This window comes from Bufo gargarizans, chromosome 7 (assembly GCF_014858855.1).
Source record: "Bufo gargarizans isolate SCDJY-AF-19 chromosome 7, ASM1485885v1, whole genome shotgun sequence".
In the NCBI taxonomy this organism is placed as follows: Eukaryota; Metazoa; Chordata; class Amphibia; order Anura; family Bufonidae; genus Bufo; species Bufo gargarizans.
The window spans coordinates 93,993,111-94,007,357 of NC_058086.1; the positions used below are offsets into that span (position 1 = coordinate 93,993,111).

The window sequence follows — 14,247 nt, forward strand, 5'->3', positions numbered from 1 at the left end:
ACACGCTGACAAAAAAGTTCCTCCCTCAACAACAAATTTAACACCTTAATGGCCCTATGCTCATTTGCAATCCAACAATAGCAAAAACCTAACAAATTCCTTACCTGTTTTGATGCAGTGTTTGAGCAGCCACCAAAAACACAGCTGAAGTTCTGCTACAGTGGAAAAGCAACCTCAATATTTATTACCCTGATTCTACAGTTTACAGAGACGCCTCATATGTGGTTGGTAGGCAATACGTTCAGAAGGGAAGGAGCACCATATGGTTTTTATTTTTCTGGTATTTGAGGCTTGTATTTTTTGCAATGAGAATGTTTTTGGGGGTCATATATTATTCCGAAATACGCCTATATTAGGCATATTTAAGGTGCAACGGTTTGCTGTGCCGCAATCTGCGACTTTCCCCCGCTCATGCCAGGTCTAAATAAGTGGGCATGGGTGGGGAAGGGGACAGGCCAGCAGGCAGTCTCCCTTACCACTTTCTACGGCTGTCTTACATTTAGAACTGGCAGAGGAAGGCTCTTCATAACTTCGGTGGATCCATTGCCAGAGATGGGCTTTATTAAGACTGACGTCTAACTCGCCTGTCTTAATAAATGTGCCCTTTTATTTGTACCATTTTTGGGTACATAGTACTTTTTGATCACTTGATATTACACTTTTTGTGAGGCAAGGGGACCAAGAAAATGGCACATTTTTTTTAATTATTTTTTATGCCATTCACCTGATGGGGTGGATCATATGATAATTTTATAGAGCTACACCCAAGATAATAGTATTCTTAAAATGGGAGATAAAGTCTGCAAAAATACCAAATACATTTTTTGCAGGCTAAGTACTTTCTAACACAACCATTAATTATGGCATACAATGTAGTGGGATGCAGTACAGAAATTCCAAATGTGTGGAATTGGGAACAAAAAAACCCCCACAATTTCTCCACCGCTTTACGGGTTTTGTTCCCACTGCGTTTCTTTTGCGGCAAAACTGACCCATGTCCTTCATTCTCTGTGTCAGTACAATTACAATACGCCATATGTATATTTTTTTATGTCTAAATAGTGTAAAAATGAATTTTAACTTTGAAAAAAATAACCTTTTTTATAGTTCTGTCTACTTAGCTGTATAGCGGCTCATTTTTTGCGGGACAGTGTGAACTTTTTATTCATACCATTTTGGAGTCTGTGACTTTTTGATCACACTATTACATTTTTGGGGGTAAGGCCTCTTTCACACTTGCGTTGTCCGGATCCGGCGTGTACTCCACTTGCCGGAATTACACGCCGGATCCGGAAAAACGCAAGTGTACTGAAAGCATTTGAAGACGGATCCGTCTTCAAAATGCTTTCAGTGTTACTATGGCACCCAGGACGCTATTAAAGTCCTGGGTGCCATAGTAGTACTGGGGAGCGGGGGAGCAGCATACTTACCATCCGTGCGGCTCCCGGGGCGCTCCAGAATGACGTCAGAGCGCCCCATGCGCATGGATCATGTGATCCATGCGATCACGTCATCCATGCGCCTGGGGCGCCCTGACGTCACTCTGGAGCGCCCCGGGAGCCGCACGGATGGTAAGTATGCTGCTCCCCGCTACAGTTTACCATGGCTGCCAGGACTTTAGCGTCCCGGCAGCCATGGTAACCATTGAGAAAAAGCTAAACGTCGCATCCGGCAATGCGCCGAAACGACGTTTAGCTTAAGGCCGGATCCGGATCAATGCCTTTCAATGGGCATTCATTCCGGATCCGGCCTTGCGGCAAGTGTTCCGGATTTTTGGCCGGAGCAAAAAGCGCAGCATGCTGCGCTATTTGCTGCGGCCAAAAAACGTTCCGTTCCGGAACTGAAGACATCCTGATGCATCCTGAAGGACGGACTGTCCATTCAGAATGCATTAGGAAAATCCTGATCAGTATTCTTCCGGCATAGAGCCCCGACGACGGAACTCTATGCCGGAAGACTATAACGCAGGTGTGAAAGGGCCCTAAGAGAAGCAATGCAAAAATTGCAAATTAGCCATTTTGACCCTTTTTTCCGTGACGCCATTTGCCGTATTGGAAAAATATTTTTATATTTGAACAGCAAGGGCGTTTTCGGTCACGGTGATACCCATGATGTTTATATTTTTTGTCATTTAGATATTTTTTTATTATATGAAAAGGGGGGTGATTCAAAACTTTCATATTTTTTTATTTATACATTTAAAAAAATTTGCAATGATTTTAAAGCTGATATACGAGCCTGTAAAATATGCTTAATATTTAATTTTGAACCATTATCTATTTTAAAATGAGTTTATTACTGTTAATTGCTCATTTCTTATGTTGGTCTGCCTACTGGTGGCCAAAATCTGAATTGCAGCATGAATTAGGTGTGTCTCGTCAGCGAGACACACAGCATTGAAAGCAACTACAGTCGTGGCCAAAAGTTTTGAGAATGACACAAATATTAGTTTTCACAAAGTTTGCTGCTAAACTGCTTATAGATCTTTGTTTCAGTTGTTTCTGTGATGTAGTGAAATAATATGACTAGGAACTGAACTGTTCGAAACACGTTAATCTGGGAGAGTGAAGAGGGGTCCCACTGTACAATTTGGTGCAATAAAGACCGGGAGTAACAAAACTTTACCACGAGTGCTGGAGCCTCCATTTTTCTACATGTAGTGAAATATAATTACACGCACATCATACGTTTCAAAGGCTTTTATCGACAATTACATGACATTTATGCAAAGAGTCAGTATTTGCAGTGTTGGCTCTTCTTTTTCCGGACCTCTGCAATTTGACTGGGCATGCTCTAAATCAATTTCTGGGCCAATTCCTGACTGATAGCAACCCATTCTTTCATAATCACTTCTTGGAGTTTGTCAGAATTAGTGTGTTTTTGTTTGTCCACCCGCCTCTTGAGGATTGACCACAAGTTCTCAATTGGATTAAGATCTGGGGAGTTTCCAGGCCATGGACCCAAAATGTCAACGTTTTGGTCCCTGAGCCACTTCGTTATCACTTTTGCATTATGGCACGGTGCTCCATCGTGCTGGAAAATGCATTGTTCTTCATCAAACTGTTGTTGGAAGAAGTTGCTGTTGGAGGGCGTTTTGGTACCATTCTTTATTTATGGCTGTGTTTTTGGCCAAAATTGTGAGCCCACTCCCTTGGATGATAAGCAACCCCACATGAATGGTCTCAGGATGCTTTACTGTTGGCATGACACAGGACTGATGGTAGCACTCACCTTTTCTTCTCCGGACAAGCCTTTTTCCTGATGCCCCAAACAATCGGAAAGAGGCTTCATCTGAGAATATGACTTTGCCCCAGTCCTCAGCAGTCCATTCACCATATTTTCTGCAGAAGATCAATCTGTCCCTGATGGGGTTTATTTGCTGACCTTCTTGACACCAGGCCATCTTCCAAAAGTCTTCACCTCACTGTGTGTGCAGATGCGCTCACACCTGCCTGCTGCCATTCCTGAGCAAGCTCTGCACTGGTGGCACTCCGATCCTGCAGCTGAATCCTCTTTAGGAGACTTTCTTGGACACCCTGAATCCTTCTTAACAAGAATTGAACCTCTTTCCTTGAAGTTCTTGATGATCCTATCAATTGTTGATTGAGGTGCAATCTTAGTAGCCACAATATCCTTGCCTGTGAAGCCATTTTTATGCAACACAATGATGGCTGCACGCGTTTCTTTGCAGTTCACCATGGTTAACAATGTAAGAACAATGATTTTCAAGCATCACCCTCCTTTTAACAGGTCAAGTCTGCCATTTTAACCCAATCAGCCTGACATAATGATCTCCAGCCTTGTTCTCGTCAACATTCTCACCTGAGTTAAGACGATTACTGAAATGATCTCAGCAGGTCCTTTAATGACAGCAATGAAATGCAGTGGAAAGTTTTTTGGGGGATTAAGTTAATTTTCATGGCAAAGAAGGACTATGCAATTCATCTGATCACTCTTCATAACATTCTGGAGTATATGCAAATTGCTATTATAAAAACTTAAGCAGCAACTTTTGCAATTTCCAATATTTATGCAATTCTCAAAACTTTTGGCCACGACTGTACAGACATCCTCATTGGCCGCAGGGGATGTCAGTGGAGGGTTTTTGACCATTTAGATGCCGTGATCTCACTTGATCATGGCATCTAAAGCCTTTAATTACCGCAATCGGCATTGTAATTAGCTGCAGGTCTCAGCTGAAACAACAGAGACCTGCTGGTCACGACGCCTGGTGCACGTCCGAGCAGGCGCCATATTTGCCTATTGATGCAGCGGCGTACAAGTATGGCGCTGGAAGCTAACAGGTTAACTTCTGTTGTAGGGGAAATGTTTGAAGGGTTCTTATAGGACTATGTGACTGTAAATAATATCATAGGTGATAACCAGCATGTGTTTACCAAGGACAGAAGTTGTCAGACTAACCCGATTGGTTTTTAGAAGCCTGGACAGAGGGGCAGCTGTGGATGTAGTGTTTCTGGATTCTGCAAACACTTTTGACAATGTTCCTCATAGACGTTTAATAGGTAATATAAGGTCTATAGGCTTGGAAAGAATAGTTTGCAATTGGATTGAAAACTGGCTGAAAGACCGTGTCCAGAGACTTGTGATCAATCATTCCTATTCAGAATGGTCCTGGGTTATAAGGAGTGTACCCCAAGGTTCAGTGCTAGGTACTGTTGTGCAATCAGTAAATAAGTTACAAGTGTCTATGCAAAAATATAAATTATTTATTATACAATAATTATCTATTAATATTATCTATATTAATTATATTGAGGATGGAATATCACCATTTCTATTTTTGCAAATGACACCAAGTTATTTAGTACTGTGCAGTCTAAGGGATATGTCCATAAAATACAAGCTGACTTGGACACTGATTGGGCATCAATTTGGCAAATGAGGTTCAATATGGATAAAAGTTATGCATCTTGGTAGTAATTATCTCCGTGCATCATATGTCCTAGGGGATGTAACGCTGTACCTTGTAGATCATAGATTAAATAACAGCATAAAATGTCAATCAGCTGTTTCTAAGGCTACAAGGATATTGGCATGCATTAAACAAGGCATGGACTAGCAGGGCAGGGATGTAATATTACCACTTTACAAAGCTTTGGTGCGGCCTCATCTGGAATATGCAGTTCAGTTCTGGGCAGCAGTCCATAGAAAGCATGCCCTGGAGCTGATAAGGGGCATGGCGGGTCTTCGTTATAAAGAAAGATTAAAATAATTAATTATTTAGTCTTGAGAAGAGGCATTTAGGGAGGGGCATCATTGACCTATACAATCATATGAATGGGCCATGGGCCATACAAAAAATATGGTGAAAAGCTGTTCCATGTAAACTCCCCTCAAAAGACAAGGTGTGAGTGCCTACAACTTGAGAAGAAAAAGTTCAGTCTCCAGAAGCGTCAAAGTTTATTTACTGGAGGAAATGTTAATCCGTTGAAATATACGTGGTCACAGCAGGAACAGTGGACAGTTTTGAAAAGGGTTTAGATGAAATCTTAAAAGTAAACAACAACGTGTAGAAATCTGAATCTCACTTTCTTTCTGGGATTCACGTACCTACCTATGCCTTGGTTGAACTCGCTGGACTTATGTCTAATCTTCAACAGTATTAATTATGCAATTGTTTTATTTATTTTTTTATTGTAAATGGGTTGATGAGGGGAAATGGCACTTTTTTATTCAAAATATTTATCAATTATTAATCTTTTTTTTAATTTTTTTATCCTGCTATGAGACTTCAACTTTGGGGTTTATTCCTTTTCCAATACAGTACAATATGCTATATTGCACTGCACAGGAACTGTCGGTGTTAAACTGACAGCTCACCTACGCTACCCAGCCTAGGGGCTATGCCTTATAGGTTTCCTGTGTTTCTAGGTCCGTGTAAAGCATTTGGATGCCTTAGCAGTGCAGGAAGCCGATGGGGTGAGAGAGGAAGCCTCTGCCCTCTGTAAACCCCTTATATGCAGTAGTCAGCAAGGGGCTAATCAGCTGGCACCAGTATTTCCAGCGATGCAGGTAGATACACCAGGGACCTGTCCTCAACAGCCAGGCCCCAGCGCCCGGCCAATCAGCGCGCCATACATGTAAGGCACATGTCTGAAAGCAGTTAAAGGGTTTCGGTCATCAGAAATTATGTTATGTAGCTGATTGACATTAGCGATGGGCTAATGTCAGCAGTACATAACAATGTGCTTTATAAGTCTCTGCCTGCCGCCATTTTTTTTAAAATAAACAGTTTTAAAATATGTTGATGAGCTCATGAGCCTCAAGGTGCTATGAGGGCGTTGCTTCAGCACCTAGAGGCTTGGTCTACTCACCCTTTGGCACGGCCAGGTCCAGTTGCTTGACTGGCGAGTTCTCCTCTTCGTCCAGTAAATCCCGCGCCTGCGCCGTCCCTTTTAGTATTCGGCGCAGGCGCAGTGAGTGAAGGACGTGCTCCCCCTGCCGGTCACACTCACTGTGCCTATTTTAAAAGTGTTTATTTTAAGAGAATGGCGGTAGGCAGAGACTTCTAAAGCACACTGTTAAGGACTGCTGATATTAGCACATCGCTAATGACAGTCAGCTACATAACGTAATTTCTGATGGCAGAAACCCTTTAACCACTTCAGCCCCGCTAGGTGAAACCCCCTTCATGACCAGAGCACTTTTTACACTTCGGCACTACACTCCTTTCACTGTTTGTCGCTCGGTCATGCAACTTACCACCCAAATGAATTTTACCTCCTTTTCTTCTCACTAATGGAGCTTTCATTTGGTGGTATTTTATTGCTGCTGACATTTTTACTTTTTTTGTTATTAATCAAAATGTAACGATTTTTTTGCAAAAAAATGACATTTTTCACTTTCAGCTGTAAAATTTTGCAAAAAAAACGACATCCATATATAAATTTTTCGCCAAATTTATTGTTCTACATGTCTTTGATAAAAAAAAAATGTTTGGGCAAAAAAAAAAAATGGTTTGGGTAAAAGTTATAGCATTTACAAACTATGGTACAAAAATGTGAATTTCCGCTTTTTGAAACAGCTCTGACTTTCTGTGCACCTGTCATGATTCCTGAGGTTCTACAATGCCCAAACAGTAGAAAAACCCCACAAATGACCCCATTTCGGAAATTAGACACCCTAAGGTATTCGCTGATGGGCATAGTGAGTTCATAGAACTTTTTATTTTTTGTCACAAGTTAGCGGAAAATGATGATGATTTTATTTTTTCTTACAAAGTCTCATATTCCACTAACTTGCGACAGAAAATAAAAAATTCTAGGAACTCACCATGCCCCTCACAGAATACCTTGGGGTGTCTTCTTTCCAAAATGGGGTCACTTGTGGGGTAGTTATACTGCCCTGGCAATTTAGGGGCCCAAATGTGTGAGAAGAACTTTGCAATCAAAATGTGTAAAAAATGACCGGTGAAATCCAAAAGGTGCACTTTGGAATATGTGCCCCTTTGCCCACCTTGGCAGCAAAAAAATGTGACACATCTGGTATCGCCGTACTCAGGAGAAGTTGGGGAATGTGTTTTGGGGTGTCATTTTACATATACCCATGCTGGGTGAGAAAAATATCTTGGTCAAATGCCAACTTTGTATAAAAAAAATGGGAAAAGTTGTCTTTTGCCAAGATATTTCTCTCATCCAGCATGGGTATATGTAAAATGACACCCCAAAACACATTCCCCAACTTCTCCTGAGTACGGCGATACCAGATGTGGCACACTTTTTTGCTGCCAAGGTGGGCAAAGGGGCACATATTCCAAAGTGCACCTTTTGGATTTCACCGGTCATTTTTTACAGATTTTGATTGCAAAGTACTTCTCACACATATGGGCCCCTAAATTGCCAGGGCAGTATAACTACGCCACAAGTGACCCCATTTTGGAAAGAAGACACCCCAAGGTATTACGTGAGGGGCATGGCGAGTTCATAGAATTTTTTATTTTTTGTCACAAGTTAGCGGAAAATGATGATTTTTTTTTCTTCTCTTTTTTCCTTACAAAGTCTCAAATTCCACTAACTTGCGACAAAAAATAAAAAATTCTAGGAACTCGCCATGCCCCTCACGGAATACCTTGGGGTGTCTTCTTTCCAAAATGGGGTCACTTGTGGCATAGTTATACTGCCCTGGCAATTTAGGGGCCCATATGTGTGAGAAGTACTTTGCAATCAAAATCTGTAAAAAATGACCGGTGAAATCCAAAAGGTGCACTTTGGAATATGTGCCCCTTTGCCCACCTTGGCAGCAAAAAAGTGTGCCACATCTGGTATCGCCGTACTCAGGAGAAGTTGGGGAATGTGTTTTGGGGTGTCATTTTACATATACCCATGCTGGATGAGAGAAATATCTTGGCAAAAGACAACTTTTCCCATTTTTTTTATACAAAGTTGGCATTTGACCAAGATATTTTTCTCACCCAGCATGGGTGTATGTAAAATGACACCCCAAAACACATTGCCCAACTTCTCCTGAGTACGGCGATACCAGATGTGTTACACTTTTTTGCTGCCAAGGTGGGCAAAGGGGCCCAAATTCCCTTTAGGAGGGCATTTTTAGACATTTGGATCCCAGACTTCTTCTCACACTTTCGGGCCCCTAAAAAGCCAGGGCAGTATAAATACCCCACATGTGACCCCACTTTGGAAAGAAGACACCCCAAGGTATTCAATGAGGGGCATGGCGAGTTCCTAGAATTTTTTATTTTTTTTTGCATAAGTTAGCGGCTATTGATTTTTTTTTGTTTTTTTCTCACAAAGTCTCACTTTCCGCTAACTTAGGACAAAAATTTCAATCTTTCATGGACTCAATATGCCCCTCACGGAATACCTTGGGGTGTCTTCTTTCCGAAATGGGGTCACATGTGGGGTATTTATACTGCCCTGGCTTTTTAGGGGCCCTAAAGCGTGAGAAGAAGTCTGGAATATAAATGTCTAAAAAAATTTATGTATTTGGATTCCGTGAGGGGTATGGTGAGTTCAAGTGAGATTTTATTTTTTGACACAAGTTAGTGGAATATGAGACTTTGTAAGAAAAAACAAAAAACTATTTCCGCTAACTGCCCAAAAAATGTCTGAATGGAGCCTTACAGGGGGGTGATCAATGACAGGGAAGTGATCAGGGAGTCTATATGGGCTGATCACCCCCCCGTAAGGCTCCATTCAGACGTTCGTATGCGTTTTGCGGATCCGATCCATGGATGCGTGGATCCGTAAAACACATACGGAAATCTGAATGGAGCCTTACAGGGGGTGATCAATGACAGGGGGGTGATCAGGGAGTCTATATGGGGTGATAAGGGGTTTATAAGGGGTTAATAAGTGACAGGGGGGGGTGTAGTGTAGTGGTGTTTGGTGCTACTGTACTGACCTACCTGAGTCCTCTGGTGGTCGATCCAAGCAAAAGGGACCACCAGAGGACCAGGTAGCAGGTATATTAGACGCTGTTATCAAAACAGCGTCTAATATACCTGTTAAAAAAAAATAAAAAATCGCATCTACAGCCTGCCAGCGAATGATCGCCGCTGGCAGGTTGTAGATCCTGTCCCTTACCTTGCGATCCTGTGAACGCGTGCGCCTGTGTGCGTGCGTTCACAGGAAGTCTCGCCTCTCGCGAGATGACGCACGGATGCGTCCAGGAGGAATGAATCGACCGCCTCCAGGACGCATCCGTGTGTTAGCTGGGCCGGAGGCGGTTAAACTTTCTTTGCATGATAAATGCCTCTTACTGAAGTGAGACAACACCTTTTAGACTTTACTGTACTGTTTAGGACTGCTTCACACCAACAAATTATCTGACCAATTTCTGTCCAATCAGACCAATAGTTGTTGTGTATAACAAAAGATCTATGGTCACCCGATTAACAAAAAGAACCAAATGATGTGATAAACAATTTTAAGATAAAAATGGGTTCGCACCTGAAAAGAAAGCTAAAATTAAATAATAATACTTTTATTAAATCTGTAGCATCTAAAACCAGGGCAGCTGCCACAAAATATGTATTGAATCAGGCAGAGGGTTAATCCAGATGGCAATAGAAAATATATGTTATCCAGTGAATATATGTGTACTAATGTGTCTGGATGCAAAGACACATAACCGTGAAGAGTCAGGGGGATCAAAAGGCTGATACTCTATGGTTGTATAAATCCGCAACCCTCACTAGAAAAATACAAGCTCGGGTCAGGGCTAGATAAAAACTTCCATTCACCCCTGCAGTGTTAATGTAACTTAATAACCATAAATATCCACTGTGTGTCATAATAACCACCAATAGTATTACAGGAGCAACCTCTCTGCAAAACTAACACCTTGGTAGTAGTAGTTGTTGCTGGCAGAAATTAACTGCGATTGCCAAGCAAACCAGAATGCTGCGAAAGTAACTCTCTGAAACACCGTACCCCTTGGTATAAACAGGCAGCCCCGTGTAGGGCTGACAATGTTCCCTATATGCTCAACGCATTTCTCTAGCCAGTATTGCTCATCATCAGGAGCCAAACTAGCAAATGGTGAAAGTAAGTAGATTCAGCGCCAGCCGCAACAGATGGTGTGCAGTCAGCTAGTTTCCACCACTGTTGCGGTCGAACTTGCGCCCCCTAGCAGCTGACTATTTAACAGGGAAGCCGGCCCTCGCCCCCTGTGTGTCCGCTGCCCAGCCAATCAGGGAAGACAGTGAGGATGTTGCCACCCCCCCAAATAACGAGCAGAACAAGAATGACTAGCCCCAACGATAGAGCCATGTATAAGCGCTAAGGTACAGGGAAGCGCTAAGCAGCGGTATCTGTTGCTCGGGAAACCAGTGACGCCGAACTGGGACAATAGATTCTAGTAAGGGCTCATTCAGACGACCGTATGCAGTCTGCAAAAATGTGGATCTGTTTTTTTTTGCGGACAGTTCAGCATGTCCTTAAAAAAAACGAATGGGGCCATGTCCTGATTTTCACGTATAGGACATGTTTCATTTGTTTTGATGAGCCCCATAGAAGTGAAAAGGCCCCATAGAAGTGAATGGGACAGCATCTAATCCACCAAAAAATTGACCTGCATTTTTGCTGACAGCATACGGCCGTTTGAATGAGCCCTTAGTAGGATGAGGAAAAGATTCACGTAAAGCAGCAAGGTGAAAAGTAAAATTGATGAGCGATAGGAATGCATGGGCACATACTGTATATACAAAATGTGATGATGGGGATAGATGCACACCTAAAATGTCAATGTATATTAGATATTATAAACCTAGGGGTAACCAGTGTGCAATATATGGCATTGTATATTGTCTAACATTACCCATATGTATGTGAGGACAGCCATGATTATTATGGTAACAATAAATGTGACACCTTATGTCGAGATGATGTCCAGGCGACGTTATGAGTATCCCCCATAACATTGTAGCCATAGCACTGTTGTGGAAATTTTATTAGGATGTGTTTATAATATATTGTGTATTGTCATCATGTCTCTCAGTGTCAGGGTAAACCATTGGAGTGGATATCTCCCTGTGTATGTCCTGTCACAGCTGCTGGGTGCAGAATGGTCCATGTGCTAAGCACTGGGCTGTGGGCCGGGGGAGACTGATGTGTTCAGCAGAGCACTGTTTTGTTGGCTGATGTATGGACGCCGGCTAGGGCCCCCGCGCAAGAGGCGGATTAATTGGCTTGGATGCAATCGTTAAGAAAATATTATATGAAAGGAACGTGTGTTTGTTGTCTCTAGTGCGCCTGATCAGCCGCTGGAGATAATGACATTGCCCTGTAAATAAACATGCATGAGGATCATAGTAACTTTATCTAGCATTGAACATTGAGCAAGGCTGGATAAAGTTAACTCCAGTGGTTATAAGATACATGTGTTTGTTAGCTGGCTATGTTATTCTAAATGATGGTGTCTTGCCTTCCTATGTCATCACTTCCTGTATGTCATCACTTCCTGCATCCTTGTTTCATGAAGTAAGTAGTCAAGTGATGGGCAAGCCCCTTTTCTATTGTAACACCTTTTGTGAGTAAACAATAAAAGTGTACAGACTGGGCGGGATCAAGGCAGTTGCTCAGCAGAACTCAACATGAAAACACTTTTGTCTTACTGCGGTTGAGAGATTTGCCTGTTCTTACACAAAGTCTGATGATAGCAGATTTCTACTATTAATATTTCTACTACAGCGCCAACCTGAGGAACCAACAATCACGTATGGTGACAAATGCACCAGGCTACCATCATTAATGTTATAGTGTTATACAATATCAATACTGCCAGGCTGAAGAGCCAGCAATCACATCTGGTGATGTATATGCCAGACTAGCATCACAAATGTATTAATGATACAGATTCAATAAAATTATTATTTTATTTTAGCGTTATTTTCAGGCGTGAAACCTTTAAACGGTCATCTGACAAATGATTGGTCAGAAAATGTATTAAATAATCTGTCCTATGTAATACAGCCCTTAGACTTGGAGTCAGTCTAAAGGCTCATGCACCTGATCTGCATTTTTATTGGACTGGATGCAAAACCATTAATTTCAATAGGGCTGCAAAAGATGCGGACATCACACAAGGATAAGGCTGGCCATTCCATTAAACGCGGAACTTACATGGCCGGTATCAGAGTTTTGCAGATGCGCAATTTGTGGTCCGCAAAAATGGCTACGGTCGTGAGCATGAGCCCTAATGGGGAGGAGGGGTGTTCATGTAGTTGGTAATAAATCCAGGTGTTAGAGTGAGTACTCTTTTTAATGCTTGGAGTGTTTATATCAGTTTGAATTCCCAGATTTTTATCTCATTGCTGGTCTTTAAATTGCCTTTTTAAGACTAAGTCCATGATACTGTGGTCTGGTTCAGAGAAGTGTTTCCCGGTAGGTGTGTCCAAATTGTCCTTTATTGTTTGCCTATGTATATTAATCTTCAAAAAGAGATTTGGCATGGTTTTTCCAATACAGATTCTCTAATAGGGGCACTTTGTGCTTTGTATAATGTACACCACAATTGTGTAAGCACATAAAGAAGTGCCTGTGATTTTGTAATCCTGTTATATATATATATATATATATATATATATATATATATATAAATAGATATAAAAAATGAAGAAAATCCGCAGCACTCCTTGAAGAATAAAATGTGCTCTTTATTCACACATCAAATGTTGACAACATTTCGGTTCTCTCACAGAACCTTTCTCAAGTCAGGTGAAACATAAAGTGCAATAGTGCCAATATAAATACATCATCGGGTTGTTACCAATTACTTCATCAACCAATACAAAACAGTGCACTACCCTTTTATGGACATGTTACAATTCATTCCTTAACAACACTTGTTCACATGAACACCAACATATCAAGTGTCTTACATATATATTGTATATTTATAGCCCCAGTACCGATCAAAGTTTTCGTGAGTGATATATTAAAGTGCATATAATAAAGTGCATAGTGCTGTAAAAAACGCCTTAACATCTAATACCTTGCTGGGCGCTTGTGGAATAGAAGGAGATGGCGTCTTAACGCCGTCTCTCCCCGTCCACTCCTCGTCAGTGCGCATGTGTCAGCCTCTTACCCCTCCTGTTAGGCGGTACATAACCGCTCTACGTCACTGACAGGCAGAGACCAGGCGTCATGACGTCCGGTATGCCGCGTCGGCGCGCATCACGTAACCGTCATCGCAGTCACCAGCGTCACTTGACCTGCTCCATCCGCCATTTTACACTAGGACAATCTTTTGGGCAATGACTATATCTAGCATCTTTCTGACTCTATTACTTACTGTTAGCTATAATTCCCCACCCAGCATAGGTGAAATGCCTGATTCTACTTGCAAATACTGCAACTATAATAAAATCAAATTATAACATTTTACACGTAACATTCCATAAACTTCACCCTATACAGCATACTGGATACATCGGGATCTGGGCACTATGAAGGGATATTAACTAACCATCCCCCTGTTACCCTAAATTCGACATTTAATCCTTTGGGTTTCAAAGTGTCCAGACGAAAGATCCATCTAAGCTCAGTTTTCTTTAAAATAGTCAACCTATCACCTACTCTTTCCAATGGTTTTACATGATCCAAGATCATGAATCGCAAATCATTTTCCCTGTGATTTTTTTTCCATGAAGTGTTTGGACACCGGCAAGTCTTTTCTTTTATTTCTGATGGATTGTCTATGATTGTTTAACCTAGTTTTCATATCGCACGTGGTTTCCCCCAAGTAGAGCATTTTGCATGGGCACCA

At 41.8% G+C, this 14,247-nt stretch overlaps 1 protein-coding gene across 5 annotated transcripts in view; it reads right to left on the reverse strand.

The window, feature by feature from the left end:
- Positions 1 to 14,247, reverse strand: part of GORAB (golgin, RAB6 interacting) — a 255,671-nt gene that overhangs the window by 46,195 nt on the left and 195,229 nt on the right. The window lies entirely within an intron of this gene.